The 17,873-nt window shown below is 40.1% G+C and overlaps 1 protein-coding gene across 2 annotated transcripts in view; it reads right to left on the bottom strand.

Annotated features, from left to right (window-relative positions):
• The window catches only part of ZHX3 (zinc fingers and homeoboxes 3), a 103,160-nt gene that overhangs the window by 55,724 nt on the left and 29,563 nt on the right, over positions 1-17,873 (bottom strand). For both annotated transcript variants that reach the window (XM_041732416.1, XM_041732413.1), the window contains exon 2: positions 8,206-8,323. The gene's annotated coding sequence lies outside the window, so the exon portion shown is untranslated. The remainder of the gene's footprint in view (positions 1-8,205; positions 8,324-17,873) is intronic.

Genomic DNA, 17,873 nt, shown 5'->3' with positions numbered 1-17,873 from the left:
TAAGGGGCGCCTGAATGACTCTGTTGGGCACCTGACTTTGGCTCAGGTCATGATCCCAGGGTCCTGGGATTGAGCCCTCCTGTGTCTGGCTCTGAGCCCAGTGGGGAGCCTGCTTCTCCCTCTCCCTCTGCTCCTCCCCCTACTTGTGAGCATGTGAGCACTGAGGCACATGCTTTCCCCCCCAATTAAATAAAATATTTTTTAAAAAGATTTTATTTATTCATGAGAGACAGAGAGAGAAAGAGAGTGAGTGAGAGAGCGAGAGAGGCAGAAACAGGCAGAGGGAGAAGCAGGCTCCACGTAGGGAGCCTGATGCGGGACTTGATCCCAGGACTCCAGTATCACACCCTGGGCCAAAGGCAGGCACTAAACTGCTGAGCCACCCAGGGATCCCAAATAAAATCTTAAAAAAAAAAAAAAGAAAAAAGAAAAAGAATATCAGTTATTTTGTTGAATGTCCCTTAATTTGCATTTGCCTCATGTTTTCTCATGATTACACTGAGGTTACACATTTTCTTAAGTTTTTAATTCCAGTTAGTTAACACAGTATTATATTAGTTTCAGGTGTACAACACAATAATTCAATACTTCCATACATCACCCTGTGTTCGTCATGACAAGTGCACTGCTTAATTCTTCTCACCTATTTCACCACCTCCCCCTGAGGTTATGCATTTTTGAAAAAAATACAACAGAAATGATGTTGTGTTCTCCTCAGTGCATATCATAGAGTTCATGATGTCAATAGCTCTTATTACCAGTGATTGTTGACCGTCATCATTTGGTTAACCTGGTTTCTCTGCTACAAAGTTACTATCTTTTCTTTCCTTTATAGTTAATAAACATGTGAGAGTTTATTTTAGATGAATCAAATTGTCTTTTTTAAAAATAATTGTATTTATTTATTTGACAGAGAGCAAGGGAGCAAGAGAGCACAAGCAGCAGGAGCTGCAGAGGAAGAGGGAAAGCAGGCTTCCCATTGAGCAGAGAGCCTGATGCGGGTTTGGTCCCAGGACCCTGGGATCATGACTTGAGCTGAAGGCAGACACTTAATGGACTGAGCCACCCAGATGCCCTGCAAATTCTTTCTTAAGGGACTATCTCCCTCATTCACAAGTCTGCTCATTTTCCTTAAAAACTCTAAGAGATTAGTTGATATGATTTCATATTATTTCCGTCCTGCAAACACTTAATTACTCCTGTTCAAGGTGTTATATTTTCTGCTCACAAAAATATTATTGTAAAAAAATCATTATGGAGAGCTCATAACCATACTTTTAGAGATTGGTAGTTATTATGACTAAATGTTTGGGTCCACCCCAAAATTCATGCTGAAATTCTAACTCCCAATGTAACAGTCTTAGAAAGCAGGGCATTAGGAGGTGATTAGGTTATGATAGTGGAGCTCTCCTAAGTGGGATTAGGACCCTCACAGATGGGACCTCTGACCTCTCTCACTCCCCCCCCCCACATGAGGATACTTTTTAAGAAAAAGGCCACCTGCAACCCAAAAGAGGTCTCCCACCAGAACCTGACCATGCTGGTACCTTATCTCAACTTCTGCCCACAAGAACTGAGGAATAAATTCCTGTTGTTTATAAGCCACCGAGTCTGTGGTATTTTGTTAACAGCACTCTGAACTAAGATATCATTATAGTTTGATATATATACATTCCAGTAAACCTTTTCTCCTCTTTTAATACCACTGAAGTCACATACCATGGGCTGAAATCCTAACCCTACAATGGACTTCAGGCAAGTCACTTTTGTGTGCTGGCTGGCCAGCATCTTTTATTTGCAGATGGGTAAGCAAAATTGAATAACAATTTTTTTGGAAGAACTATTCAGTAAGGTAGAAATAAAAATTTTATAAGCCTGTATTTGAGAGAAAGCAATCCAACACTGCCATGGGGAGGGTGAGGCCACACAGTGGACATCTGCAACTCCAGATGCCACATCTGGACCAAGGTTAAAGTTGTTCATTGCTGAATTCCTTAGGAACTTGGGGGAATGCTATCTGGCCCCCAGGACTTACCTGTTTTTAGTTTTTCAGTTAAGGTTTCAATAGTCTATAAATTTATCACTTATTTGTGTGGTCCAAATGGCAATCAGGAAAACATCATCTCTCTCTCTCTTTTTTAAGATTTTATTTATTAATTTATGAGAGAGAGAGAGAAGAAGAGAGAGACAGAGGCAGAGACACAGGCAGAGGGAGAAGCAGGCTCCGTGCAGGGAGCCCGACGTGGGACTCGATCCTGGGATCCCAGGATCACACCTTGGGCTGAAGGTGGTGCTAAACCGCTGAGCCACCCGGGCTGCCCTCATGGCTTCTACCTTCCCCCAGGACAACAGCAGCAGCAAAAATAACAAGAGCTGCTAACAAGAGTAGAGGACACAACATGCAGTGGACACTGTTCATTCTGAGCACTTCAGGTGCAGTAGTTCATTTACTCCTCATTACAACAATCCCACTTACTGGCTTAGCGATGCCTTGGAGTCTTAGTTTTCTGGCCCACAAAGTAGTGGTAATAATTTCCAAACACAGGCTATGGAGAAGATAAAATACGCTGTCTGAAAAAGTTCTCACCACCCTGTGTGAGACAAATACTACAGTATGTCTCATGGACATATGTACTTAGTACATCTCAATTTCCTGCACATAAAGAACCAGTCTTTGCCCAGAGACCATCCTAAGCCCTTTCATTTTCTGCCTACATGTTCTTTCTACCTGTGAGTTTATATCTATTCTCATGACTCTGACAACCTTGGAGCAAGCGTGTCCTACCCTTTATCTCCAGCCCTCACACCACACCCCTGACTTTCTGACCCATGTTTCCAGCTGCCCCTAGATATGTTTCCCTAGATCTCTTCCAGGGTTCTTAAAATCAACAAATCCTAAAATAAAATCTTTATCTCTCTCCAATGAGTCTCTGCACCATATACCCCACTCCATAAGTTGGCTGATATTTCCACTGTCTGCTATCACCCTCCCTAAAACAGATCAACAAACCTCTCCCAGTCATCCTCTCATTCCCAATCTCACCTGAGTCAGATACTAGCGTTTTTAGGTACTGCTACCAAACACCTCATGTTCTCTTCTCCATTGCCACTGCTGCTGCCTTGTTCAAGTTCCCACCACCTCTCACCCAAATCACTGCCAGAGCTGCTGGACTGACTTCCTGCAGGCTGTGCTTCACACCGTAGCCAGACTTATCTTCCTAAAAACAAACTTGAGCACAGTATTCCTTTGCTTTAAAGCCTCTACAAGGTGGCCCACAGCATCCAAATGGAAGCTTGATGGCCAGGCACTCAAGGAGCTTCACAGTGTGGAACCAAATCCCCTTGCTTGGTGTCCTCTCCAGCCAGGCTCTGATGAACTCGGGTGGCAAACCTGAGCACCCTCAGGTCGTGGTCCTTGTGTTTTATCCTCCATCTCAGAAAGCTCTCCTGGTATAGCAGCAGCCGCTCCCAGAATGCCTTTGCGGACTCTCCAAATGTCCATCCCGCCCTCCCTCCCTCTGTGTCTCCAAGATACCGGACATATTATGTCTTCTGCCATCAAGTTAGTCTGCATGTGTGCCACCTCCTCAACCAGAAAGGGAACCTTGAAGGCAAGGTCAGAACTGCCTTTATCTTTGTAACTCCTGCACCTACCTCAGTGTCTATCCAGCTCAGAGTGACACTGCAGTGGTCATTAACTCACTGCATCAGGAATAGCAAAATACTTATGAGTACCAGGCTGAAGCCCAGAAAAAGGAGTCTACCTCACAGAACAAATGTAAAATGTGAAAGGAAAAAATAAGGAGGGGGAGATAAGGAATAGGGAGAGGGGGATGCCAAGACAGAGAGAAACTGAGTTTCCTTATATGGAAGAAAAGGAAAGTTCCTGCTTTTGCTTTGATGATAGTAAATAAATATAGAAACAAATGTTATTTCTGGCAATAAGAAAGCTCAAAAGACTATTCACCTTTAAAATTCATTTAAAAGTTAAAAGGAAAGAAGAAAAAATTTCCCCAAAACAGAAGATAGAACAGAGACAACAAAGAAATATAAAAATCAAGAAATAAATTATATATAGAAAACATAACAAATGCAATAGCAGCCATGAATCGAAGAGGATAAATTTAGACGTTAAGTCATAGCATCTTCAAGATTGGTTGAACAGAAGACAAAATCCAACAATATTCTGCTTGAAAGAGGTAAGTTCTGAAATGACAATAATGAGTTAGAAAATATAACAAAATCATCATGTAAGGTATCTATGGACAATGAACAGAAGACAAACATTGCTTTGAGTATTGTCAAGAAACAAAAATAAAAACTAAGTACACAACTAATAACACTGAGAAGCAAACAACAAAAAACCCGGAGAAACTTTTTTTTTTAAGGAAGGAAGTAGTTATTTTGAAAGCAAAAATCAAAATACTTTAGAAGGAACCTTAAGAAATGGACAGGAGTTGCTGACTTGGGAGAGGGAACTGCCTGCCTGTGGAATAGGAATAGGAAACTGATTTTTCACTGCCTTTTTTACTTTAAAAGTTTTATATTTCTACTAAAACTTTCTGTAAAGAGACTAAAAGTGATACTATGGTAAATTTAATTAAAGAAAAATGCATGAAGTTACAACAACTGGACATAAAGAAAGGCAATAAAATTGTAGGGGAGTGGCTTATGTTTATTAAATTTAGAGGAGCGCCTGGGTGGCTCAGTTGATTAAACGTCTGCCTTTGGCTTAGGTCATGATCCCAGGTGTCCTGGATCAAGCCCCACATCAGGCTCCCGGTTCATTTTTTTTTTAAGATTTTATTTATTTATTCATGAGAGACACAGAGAGAGAGGCAGAAACATTGGCAGAGAGAGAAGCAGGCTCCATGCAGGGAGCCTGATGTGGGACTCGATCTGGGAACTCCAGGATCATGCCCTGGGCTAAAAGCAGGCACTCAACCGCTGAGCCACCCGGGCATCCCCAAGCTCCCTGTTCAGTGAGGAGTCTGCTTCTCCCTCTCTCCCTGCCCCTCCCCACTGCTCATTGTTTCTCTTTCAAATACATAAAATCTTAAAAAAAAATGGATTTTCTTTTTTTTAATAAAGATTTTATTTATTTATTCATGAGAGAGACAGAGAGAGGCAGAGACACAGGCAGAGGAAGAAGCAGGCTCCCCACAAGGAGCCTGAAGTGGGACTCAATCCCTGGACCCAGGATCACGACCTGAGCTGAAGGCAAATGTTCAACCATTGAGCCACCCAGGCAACCCAATAAATGGATTTTCTATTAAAAATGTAAAATTCTAGGGGATCCCTGGGTGGTGCAGTGGTTTGGCGCCTGCCTTTGGTCCAGGGCGTGATCCTGGAGACCCAGGATCGAGTCCCACGTCGGGCTCCCGGTGCATGGAGCCTGCTTCTCCCTCTGCCTGTGCCTCTGCCTCTCTCTCTCTCTCTGTGACTATCATAAATAAATTTAAAAAAATTAAAAAAAATTTACAAAAATGTAAAATTCTAGGGGTGCCATGTGCAACAATTTAGTTGTAGAGGGTATAATGCTAAGTGAAATAAGCTAGAGAAAGACCAACACCATATGATTTCACTCATATATGCAATTTAAGAAACAAAACAAATGGACAAAGAAAAAGAGAGACAAACAAAAAGAGACTCTTAACTGTAAAGAACACACAGATGGTTACCAGAGGGGAGGTGGGTGAGGGGGATGGGTGAAATAGGTGATAGGGATGAGCACTGAGTAACGTATAGAATTGTTGAATCACTTATCACACACCTGAAACTAATATAACACTGTTATGTTAATTATACTGGAATTTTAAAAAAATATATTAAAAATAAAAAATAAATAAAATGCTGATGCTTATGCCTCAACCCAGACAAACTGTTTCACAATCCCTGGGGGTGTGACCAGACATTAGTATTTCATAAAGCTTCTGAGGTGATTCTAGTGTGCAGCCTAGAAGAGATACCACCTTATATGTTTACTTGTCTAAATATGAAAAAAAAAAAACCACCCAAAGCAAAAAGTGTAACTGTTTGAGACATTCGCAAATGGGAAGAGAAAGACCGATGTAAAGGAATGGGAGTTCAAAAGCAGAAACCTGAAGGGAGATAAATCAGCTATTGTGCAAATGTCTCCAGTACACTGCAATTTAGGCAAAGAAGCAGGCAGCTACCCAAGTTATTGGAGGGAGACGTGACCTGTGGCCACAATAACATAATGGCAGCAAGACGGAGGTAGTCTCTGCGAATGCTGTGGAAGATAGGAAGCACACAGCAGGGTTCAACGGAGGCTGAGGTGGAACACCTGCATACGTGTATGAGGTCAGATGTGAATACATTCCTAGAAATACAATTGCTGTATCAAATGGCATGTGCCTTTAAAAGTGAAAGATCAATTTTAAAAGATCTTAAAGGGGTAGCCCCGGTGGCTCAGTAGTTTAGTGCTGCCTACAGCCCAGGGCGTGATCCTGGGGACCTGGGATCGAGTCCCACGTCAGGCTCCCTGCATGGAGCCTGCTTCTCCCTCTGCCTTTGTCTCTGCCTCTCTGTCTCTCTCTCTCCTCTCTGTGTATTCTCATGAATAAATAAATAAAATCTTAAAAAAAAATAAAGATCTTAAAGTTTAACAAGAACACGATATGTAGAATAAATAAAACATGGTACTTGATAGGTAGGAATGGAGTGGGACAAATGAGCTCCGCTGGAGTGAGGCAAGATGTCTCAGTGTTGCCAGGTAGTAAGAGCAGAGGCTGACACAACAGAGTTCCTGGTGATTCCAATTTGGCTTTGCCCTATTAACTTCATCGTCCCTCTCACCCCCCAGCAGAAACCTGAAGGAGAAAGAGGACAGGAGCCATGTGGCTATCTGAGAGGAAAGTTTCTTTTTTAAAATTTTACTTATTTGAGAGAGAGCAAGTGCAAGCATCAGGGAAGGGCAGTGGAAGAGGGAGAGAATCTCAAGCCGACTCCACACAGAGCCCAACTTGGGACCCAAACCCACAACCCTGAGTTCATGACCTGAGCAAGATCAATAGTCAGACACTTAACTGACTGAGCCATCCAAGCGGCCCTCTGAAAAGAAAAGATTTGAGGCAAGAGCATTTTTGGATTGACTGAGAGAGCGAGGAGATCAGTGTGACTAGAACAGCTGGTGTGAAGGTGAGCAGTAGAAAATGTGTATAAATAAGCTGGTCTCATGCCATTTCCAATTTAGAGGATTCACATAAATGGCTACTAAGCAGTTTTTACTTAGCCTACAACTCAAAGAATGAGCATGTTGGAAGGTATCATGTATCTAATAGTAGCCCTGCAGCAACCCACTATAAGCCAGGAAGTTCCAGAAGCTATAATAGTAGAAACATTCCCATGGACTGTGTGGCTCCAGGCTTGTGGAGGAGTGATGTTGCCATGGAGTTGTCTAAGTCAGGATGATGTGCACAGAACTTCCAGCATTATATACCATCAATGACTCTGACTCCATTTCCTCTCCCTTTCTTTCCAAAACTTTCTATTTGGCACATTAAAGAAAAGTTCTTAACTTTATAATGAAAAATAATGCAATATATTTCCTTTATTTAAAAAGCTTTAACAGCAACAACAAACCCCCCAAATCTAAGCACAAACCAAGAGGCTTAAACTGAGTTCACAACTCAATAAATAAATGACCCCAAAAAACCTTAAGCAGGGCACATCTACTTCAGCAGTGAAGGCTAGATCTATTTACATTGATTATTTGCCAGTCTGCTTTGTCTTTAGTATTATATTTAGCTTTGAAAAATGTTTCCTATTCCAGAGGGCAGCCTGAGCACACAGCTCGAATAACTGGAATTCAGACTAGTGTTCTAGTTTTTCAAGTCATTCATTTCATAAAACAGAAGTTTAAGTATTGCACTCAAACTACACCTGCAAATCACAGAGTCACAAAACACAGCTCAACTTTAGTAATACCCAACAGTCAGCCAACATTCTTATCAAGTGATCTAAGAAATCACCTAACCTGTATATTCAATGCAGATTTTTAGATTAATAAAAAAAAAAAGGAGAATCATTTTATCAAAGAGCTAAGCAATAAAACAGGAAGGATGAGAAAATAAAGAATATTTAACAACAATGCAAAGACTAAATATACCTCTGAAGACTTAGGTGTTACAAAGCAACTGATATGGCAAGAAACTTGTTAGAATTCAGAAGCATACTATTTACCCAGGAAACAAGCTTCTTCCACCTTTCATTGGTCTCTCCAGCCTCTCCCCTCATTTCTTGCAGCCCTGTATGCATCTTGAAAGGTCCACCTGTTGTTTCTGCAGCTGCAGTTCACACCCTGCAAAAGAAGCAGCACAGTCACTCCGTGAGAAGAGATAGAGTACCTTCTAGGAAGCAGACTTATCCAAGCTCATCAATCTCCTTTCCTAATTTATTTCCACCACAACTATACACAAACAGAAAAACCAAGGCCGGAGGCAGAGAGGAAGGAGAGTATAAAGAGGTTGTACAAACACAAACTAGCAATTTGAAGCTATAAAAATGCTAGTAGAAACTGAAAAAATATAAATAGAAATAAGGCAAACTCAATTCTCTCTGATAACAGATCAGAACAAGATGATTCATAAAATCTGTAATTTTAGATGATTCATAAAATCAATAATTTTAACACTTTTTCCACCAATGAGTTTCCCTGTCCATCTTCCAGCTAAGTTTGAGATGGCTTAACAGAGATGAGCAAATTAGCTGACGTGTGGCCTTACAACTCCAAGAATGCACACCATTAAGAATGTGCTGTTTTCTGATGCTCTTCCATTCAAAGCCCTGGGGCCTTCCTGGCATGGATTCTACTGGTACAAAAAATGGTCTGGACTGTGAGATCCAGGCCAAGGAACCACATTATCATCATCTTTGTCTCTGACCCTTCCCCCGATGTAGTCCCACTCTGCCCAGTGCCAATGATGGGCACATAGTAACTCTCGGCAAATGCATGAGACAGTTAACTATGTGTTTGCAACAAACCACTAGAGACACTTCATGCAATCTTACAATTTCTCAGGAAACAGTTGAAAAACCACTGCTTTGAGTTCTTTCTTTTCTTCCTCCCTCCCTCTCTCCCCCCTCCTTCCTTCCCTCCCTCCCTCCCTTTCTTTCCCAAAGCATTCTCTTTGGTCAAGATGCCCATTAGCAGTAAAGTGGCCCTACAGTGAGTATAGTAGAGGTTCTCAGAACCTTGGGTAGAACAGTGCTTTGGCACACAGGAGAGGGTCAAAACTAAGTATCGGTGAATGTAAACAAGGCTGCCCTTAAAAAAAACCCTCACCAAAGTAGTTCCTCCTCATCCTTCACCATTATTCTTAAGCCTTTATGTATTTTTTTTTTATTTTTTTAAAGGCTTTATTTGTGAGAGACACACAGAGAGAGAGGCAGATACATAGGCAGAGGGAGAAGCAGGCTCCCCTCAAAAAGCCCAATGTGGGACTCGATCCCTGAACTCCAGGATCATGCCCTGAGCCGAAATCACAACTTAACCGCTGAGCCATCCAGGCATCCCATATTCTTAGGTCTTTATTTTTCTTTTAAAGATTTATTTATTTATTATGAGAGAGAGAGAGAGAGAGAGGCAGAGACATAGGAGGAGGGAGAAGCAGGCTCCACGCCGGGAGCCCGACGTGGGACTCGATCCCGGGACACCAGGATCGCGCCCTAGGCCAAAGGCAGGCGCCAAACCGCTGAGCCACCCAGGGATCCCCTATTCTAGGTCTTTAATGTTAATATCTCGAGCTTTTACTCTGTATCAGGCACTGTTCTAAGAGCTTTAACTACATTAATTCAATCTTGATAACACCCATATGCAATAGATTCTATCATTCTAATTGCTTAGGTGAGGAAACTAAGGCACAGAAAGGTTAAGTAAGGAAAATCAAAGGCGGGGTCCCTCGACAAACAGAAACCCATGTAAATGGCCTATGTATACCTTGATTGCTGTCATGGTAGAGTACCACCATGTCCAGTTAAATTTGCTCTTGTGGGAAAATTTTCCTAATAACTTATTGAAAAATTTAACTTTGAATTCTCCACAATTTAAAACCTGATCTCTTAAAACATTATACAGTGAACATAACAAGAAGCAGATCTTCCTAATTTTGTAGAAATCAGAAGCAATAATTATTAGAAGCCAAATATTTTACCCACAACTTCAGTTTATTATATTTATTCTAGATACTTTGCTATGCTTACCAGATCCCTTCTAACTTTGAAATTGCAAAACCTTTGTTTAAGCAAGGCATTTGTTCTTTCACACTCTAGTTCAATTGAGTGGAACGTGATGCTAATGATGTCAAAAAACTGTAGGTTCAATCCTTCAAACCAGTTAGCTTTGTTTGCTTCATGTCTACAACCTCTCAGCCTAGATGGCATATTTTGAGTCAGGTGGGGGTGTGCAAGACAATTAGCATAAATACATTTGCTGGAGAAACAAGCCTACAAATAACACAGGGGCAGAAGTAGAATTATAGAACAGAAGCAACAATTCATCATAAAGAAAAGCTTAATGATCATTGGCAAAGCACTTCTACCTTTCTGAGAAGCTCTTCTCAATGACAGGTATTTTGCCAGAATCTAACCTAAAGTCTTTCCTTCAAAAAACAAAAAAGTTATAAAGATAAAAATAAGAAACTAAGATTTTTAGTTTTTGCACAATCTGTTTGATTGATCTGAAAACAGAACTTTCTTATACCTGATACCAAATTCACTGACAATAAAAAGTATATATGATGGTTGATGATTTTAGAAATTGTCACAAAAATCTCTAGCAGTGCAGCACAGCAAACCATTAGAAAAATCTTATTGCAATTACACATATATAGCTTAGATTCTTTAAGATTTTTTTTATTTGAGAGAGACAGAGAAAGTGTACATGGGAGCAGGAGCAGGGGGTGGACTACAGGGAGAGGGAGAAGCAGACACCCCGCTGAGCAGGGAGCCAATGGAGGATGGATGCAGGCTCCATCCCAAGACCCCAGGATAATGACCCAAGCCAAAGGCAGACGCTTAACTGACTGAGTCACCCAGGTGCTCCTCTTTTAAAATTACTCTTAATTTTCATAAAACCAAAAGCTTTTCCATATCCAAATAATATAAAGTTAAACATAGTTTTTCAAGCTAAGTGAGGAAACTAGCCAACATCAGTCCATATCACATTTTAAAACAACCCAGGGCCCATTCTAGGAGTTTTACCAGTTTCTACAGGTAAAAATGAAAAAAGCAAAACTGTATTTCTTAATTGTTATTTTAGAAGGAAACCCACTTGAGATCATCTGTCTTCGAGTTTTCCTGCCCACAGCTGGAAAGAGCTTTCCCAGTGTACAAATCCTGCAAATACATGGGTTCCAACAGTCACAAGGTAACTATGACAGCAAAGCCAGAGTTATTTATGAGATCATAAAAACTATATGATGTAATTTTTAAAAATTCACATAACATAAACTCAACCATTTTAAAGTGTGTAATTCACTGGCATTTAGTATATTTACTGTATTCTGCAACCATCACCTGTACCTAGTTCCAAACTATTTCAGTCAGACCACAATGAAACCTTGTACTCATTAAGTAGTCACTGCCATCCCCCTGCTCCAGCCCCTGGCAACCACCAATATGCTTTATGTCCCTATGGATTTGCCTATTCTGGGTATTTGATACAAATGTAAATCACACAATGGGTGATCTTTTATGTCTGCCTCATTTACTTAGCATGATGTCTTGAGGTTCTTCTACATTATAACATCTATCAGTATTTCATTCTTCTTTTAAGACTGAAAAATATCCCATTGTATGAATATTTCACATTTTGTTCATTCCTCCACTGATGGACATTTGGGGTGTTTTCACCCTTTACTTACTGTGAATAGTGCTACTATGAGTATTTGTGTACAAGTATTTGTTTGAATATATATCTTCAATTACCTAGGGTATATATCTAGAAGCAGAACTGCTGGGTAATATGGTAATTCTATATTTAACTTTTTGAGGAATTGCCAAACTGTTTTTCACAGTGGCTACACCATTTTACATTCTCACCAACAAAGCATAAGGGTTCCAATTTTTACACATCCTTACCAACATTTCTTTTGTTTTAATCACAACCATCCTTGTAGGCATGAAGTGGTACCTCACTGTCGTTTTTTATTTGCAATTCCCTAATGACCAATGATGTTGAACATCTTTTCAGAGGTGTGTTGGCCATTTTTATATTTTCTTTGGAGAACTATCCAATCAAGTCTTTGTCCATACTTTAGTTGGATTGTCTTTCTGTTGTTGAGTTATGAGTTTTTAATATATTATAAATACTAGGGCCCTAGTACTTGCAACTGTTCTCTCCAATTCTCTAGATTTTCTTGCCACTTTCTTAATAGTGTCCTTTAATTCACAAAAGTTTTAAATTTTGATGCAATCCAATTTAGCTATTTTTTTTTCTTTTGCTGCTTGTGCTTTTGGTGTCATTTCTAAGAATCCATTACCAAATCCAAGGTCATGAAGATTTACCCTTATGTTTTCTTCTAAGAGTTTTGGCTGTTACAATTAGGTCTTTGATCCATTTTGAATTAGTTCTAGTATATGGTGTAAGGTTGAGATCCAACTTTATTATTTAGCATGTCAGTATCCAGGTGTCCCAGCACTATCTGTTGAAGACATTGTCCTTTCCCCCACTGAATAGTCTTGGTACCCTCATCAAAACTCAATTGAATATAGATGATGGGTTTATTTCTGGACTCTCAGTTCCATTCCATTGATCTCTATGTCTATCCTTATGCCAGTACCACATTGTTTTGATTATTGTAGATTTTTAAAATTAAAAAGTATGATTCTTCCAATGTCATCCTTTTTTTACAAGAATTTTTTGATTAGTCAGAGCCCCTTGCAATTCCATATGAATTTTAGGATCAACTTTTCCATCTCCGCAAAAAAGGCTGCCAGGATTTTGGTAGAGATTGCACTGAATCTATAGATCACTTTGGGTAGTATTGCCATCTTTATAATATCAAGTCTTCCAATCCATGAACATGGGATATCTTTCCATTCTATGATGTAATTTTAACTTATCTTAAAATATGCTTGATAAGGTAATGCAGTAAGTTCCTTTAGTTGTCTGTATCTCTATGGTAATCTACTAACACTCTGGAGGTAAGTCACAAATATGAAGTTTACAATTGCCATGGAGAGCCCAAATATTCATATTCCAGAGACACAGTATCAACTATTCAGGGTCTTACTGTTTGCTTTTGCCTACAGAAAAGGCCAGAACTCAATGATTTTCACTTCCCTCATTTAAAATTAATTTTCATCATCTTCAGTTCCTAGTAGAGAAATTTATACACAGGAACCTTGTATGTTCGCTGATAAGAATAAGTTGTTTAGGGGTGCCTGGGTGGCTCAGTTGGTTGAGCATCTACCTTTGGCTTGGGTCATGATCCCAGGGTCCTGGAATGGAGCCCCACATCAGGCTCCCTGCTCAGAAGGGTGTTTGCATCTCCGTCTCCCTCTGCTCCTCCCCTCTGCTCCTACTCTTGCTCTTTCTTTCAAATAAATAAAATCGTTTTAAAAAATACATTAATATACTTCACAGAATGGTATCATGAACTTTCTTCCACATAGTTCAAATCCCAAAAAAATTGATTATGAAATATTAACTACTTTGCCCAAGAATGTGTTCAAACATACTTGGTTATTTAGAGCCCAAAGACTGGTAGGGAGGGGAGAAAGACTTTCCAAAAGTCTTTTCTCTAAGATTTTTTTTGCTAAAGTCCATGAGAATATAATTGTTTGAAGTTATAAATGTAACTTGGTCTGGGCACAATCTGTTCTTTGCTCTTTTTCTTTTTAAGATTTTATTTATTTGAGAGAGAGAGAGAGAGCACAAGCCAGGGGTAGGGAGAGGTAGAGGTAGAGGGAGAAGCAGACTCCTTGCTGAGCAAGGAGCCCAATGTGGGGACTTGATCCCAGGACCCCAAATCATGACCTGAGCCAAAGGCAGACACTTAACTGACTGAGCCACCCAGGCATCCCTGTTCTTTGTTCTTGTATCAAAATTATAATTGCAGATAACCTAATAACCCAGGAAAAATTACTCTGGCTTTTTCTAAGACTAATTTCAAGGAAATTATATATCCCCCACAAGTAAAAGTCATCTTAAGACCAGTAGATTATTAGTCTGATGGGCAGTGGTTGCTTCAGTTTCCATGTTTGGTGCCAACTTTTCAAAGCTTCAATTTACACCTCTTCTCAACATATGGGTCACATGGGACTCATGGTCCATAGTGATTCCAGTAACATCAAAAAGAGTTTTAAGAATCAAACTGCTCATAAATAACTTCAATCAGAAAATACTGTCTGGTTTTGAAATAGACAACTAGCAACCAAATCCTGGGGAAAAGATACCTAACTCCATGTTTTGTCATCTATAATGAAACCAAAGGCAAAAAAAAAAAAAAAAAAAAAAAAAAAAAAAAACTTCTGGCAGGTGCTCAGAGGCGGTGCCTTGGCAGGGAATGTCAGTTAATGCAAAGTTAGAAAGTCTGATATCTGTTTTGTTTTTTAACCAGAAAGTTTAAGTTGAAGAGAGCAAGGAAAACGGAGACAAGGAAAAAAAAAAAACAGACCTAACAAGAAATGAGGGGCAGAAGATAATCAGGTAAGTACCTGACACAACGAGGGAACAGACAGACAACAGTCCAGGGAGGGGGAGAGCTGGCCTAGGGTGTACAGGGAGTGGACTCCTTGCTGGCTGGGCCTGCTACCAAGCGTCAGATGGCTCTTTTAGCACAGTTACCAGCAAAGCTGGTCAGTATAACTTCCGTGATCTACACACCTTTCATGGCAAGAGTTTTGCCATAAATTCTTCTACAGCATGGCAGGTGGAGGGCACCTCTCCCATGGTCCTGCCACTGCCTAATGAGGGCCCCCACAATATCCCATCCTCTAAGAGTGTTTTCAACAAGCTAACTGAATAGCAGTACTTCTCCCTCCACATTTCCTCAGCTCTATTTACACTCAGTTAACCTGAACTGTGTGTTAAGATTCAAGAGACAGATGTAGTAATAAAGGGGCATTTGCCCAAGGAAATGAGATAAAGGCCATATTCCCCCTTGGTTGGTGATAGCACAGAGGGAAATGAACTCCACAAGCAATGAGATTAGAGGAGGGGGTGCTGTGCCCTATTCTGTCCCAGGAATACATATCTTGGACCTCTTAAACCTAGAACTCATAATTCCTGTTCTTGGGCAATGGACTGAATACCTGCATGTATGACAGTCACTTGAGCCTAGGGAGGAGGTTTTTCTTCTAGTTATCAGATCACGTACCTCCAAGAGGTCGTGGGTTTTTTACACAGCTCATATTGGAAGAGCAGTCGGAGGCTGCAGAGCAAGTGCTTCAAGTCCTGCTGGAGCTCCTTACCCCAGAAGCCCCAGCAGAAGGGAGCCCAGATGGGCACTCGGGTAATACTTGTTGCCGGGCCAGCTGGGGTGAGGAAGCACTCCGCCCCACTCTCTCGGTGTGATCAATGCTCAGCATTCTGAGTAACCTCAAACAGCTGCTGTGATTTGGTCTCCAAGTAGTAGGGGCTTTCTCGGTCCCTGATTGGATACCCTGAGCTCTTTCACTGCTTAGCTTTGTCTCCCGCCCCGTAAAAGGAGCTTTCAGTTCATCTACAGGCCTGCCATTCTGTGCCCAGGAGCTGAACTCCTGAGGCATCTGCGTTGGACTTGTCTGGCCGCTTTAGTTTTGCTCTGTGCCCTCTCTGTGGTGGTCTTAGTTACAAGCTCCTAGAAACAAGCCCTTAACTGCAGGGCAAATGCCTCTTCTGCAAGCATGCTAGACAGGAAAAGAGAAGCAGGGTGGCATGCTTGGGCTTATAACACAGCTACAAAGCCACCCCTGATTCTAAGATAGCCCAAACCTGGACACATCCTACACATCTGTAAACACGAGCGTGGATAAACAAATTGTGGTATTCACACAATAGAATACCACCCAGCAACAAAAAAGGAAGAATCCATTGCACTATATGGATGAAATCTCATCATGTTAAGCAAAAGAAGCTAGACATAAATAATATATTATATGATTCTATTTATATGCAGTTCTAGAAAAAATGAAATTAACCTATGGTGGTAAAGATCAGAATACAGATTCCCTCTGGATGGTGAAGACTGACAAGGCAGCAGTAGTGACAAAAAGGATCTACACATTGATTGGGGTGGTATTTATGCAGGTATAAACATTCATCAAAACTTACTGGACTATACATTTAAAATCTGTACATTTTGCTGTATGTCAGTGGTATCTCAATTTTTAGAAATAAAAAAGCTCAAAAGTCTTCATAAAAAAGGGCAAAAAACAGTTTTCCATCATGTTGCACTTATGTGGCTGACCATATAAGAAGATATTTGAAGGGTTCAAACATACTTTAGACAAAGATAAATCTCTTTAAAGTACTATAGAAATTGAGGATCCCTGGGTGGCTCAGCGGTTTAGCGCCTGCCTTTGGCCCAAGGCGTGATCCTGGAGTTCTGGAAATCAAGTCCTGGAATCAAGTCCCGTATCGGGCTCCCTGCGTGCGGCCTGCTTCTCCCTCTGCCTGTGTCTCTGCCTCTCTATGTGTCTCATGAATAAATAAACTAAAAATCATATAAAAAGTATTACAGAAATTTATATCATTGTATACATTTAATTTGTAAGACTGAATTGCATAGAGTTCCCTCAAATTTCTGACTCTAACACCCAAGTTAAACATTTCAAGCATGTTTGAAGAGCATGGTGTAAAGAATGGAGTGACCATTTTGATATTTCTTAATGTGTGAAAAAAATTCTGATTATAAGAGCAACACACATTCAATATAGGAAAACCAAAAAATATAGAAGAACAGGTAAGATGATAAGGGCAGAAAATTCACATAATGAAAATCATAAGCATCAAGGAGAAAAGGAAAAGTCATCTGATATGAAAGACACCAACCACCCTGAGACAAGCACTGTCAACATTTTGATACACATACAATTTTAACTAAATTGGGATCATAGTGTACATATTCTTATTTTTTTCCACTTAAATATATGCAACAGGCATTTTCATGTCACTGAGCATTCTTCTCATTTTTTATTAGTACTAAGGTTAAATATTTTCATGTGATCATTGGCTATTCTTATTTCTCTGTGAGACAACCTGACAATTTAAAAAATATTTTTTTGGGGCAGCCCGGGGGGCTCAGCGGTTTAGCGTCGCCTTCAGCCCAGGGCATGATCCTGGAGACCCGGGATCAAGTCCCACGTCAGGCTACCTGCATGGAGCCTCTGCTTTTCCCTCTGCCTGTGTCTCTGCCTCTCTCTCTGTGTCTCTCATGAATAAATAAATAAAATATTTTTAAAAAATATTTTTCCTTATTATACTTACTGTAAAAATGTGAAAAATACAAAAGAATGTAAGAATATAGGGGGGAACTTCATATAATCCAAATTTTAAAAACAATTACTGTTACTGTTTACTTCTCTTTGTACATTTTCTTATAGAATTGATATTCTAGATAAATCTATTCTAAAGTATATCTATTTTTTCATTTAGCATCCTTAAAAACCACATAAACATCTTCCCTATGTCATTAAAATCTAAATGCTTATTTTCGTTAACTTCATTTTGTTTGTAGAATTTTGTTAGCTGCACAGATGTACATAATTTAACAACTGCTCTGTGTCGGGCACTTGAATATGTTCATTGTGGTTTTGTTTTTATTTACTTTATAACGTGGGGATAAACATCTCTCCATAGGTTTCCTTAGGATAGATAGCATTTAAATCCCTGGGTTAAAAAGTATGAACTTTTGGGAATCTCTAAG

Source organism: Vulpes lagopus, chromosome 18 (assembly GCF_018345385.1).
Source record: "Vulpes lagopus strain Blue_001 chromosome 18, ASM1834538v1, whole genome shotgun sequence".
NCBI classification, from domain to species: domain Eukaryota; kingdom Metazoa; phylum Chordata; class Mammalia; order Carnivora; family Canidae; genus Vulpes; species Vulpes lagopus.
The sequence above is the reverse complement of the archived record's forward strand: the minus strand, read 5'-3'. Positions and strand labels throughout refer to the sequence as shown.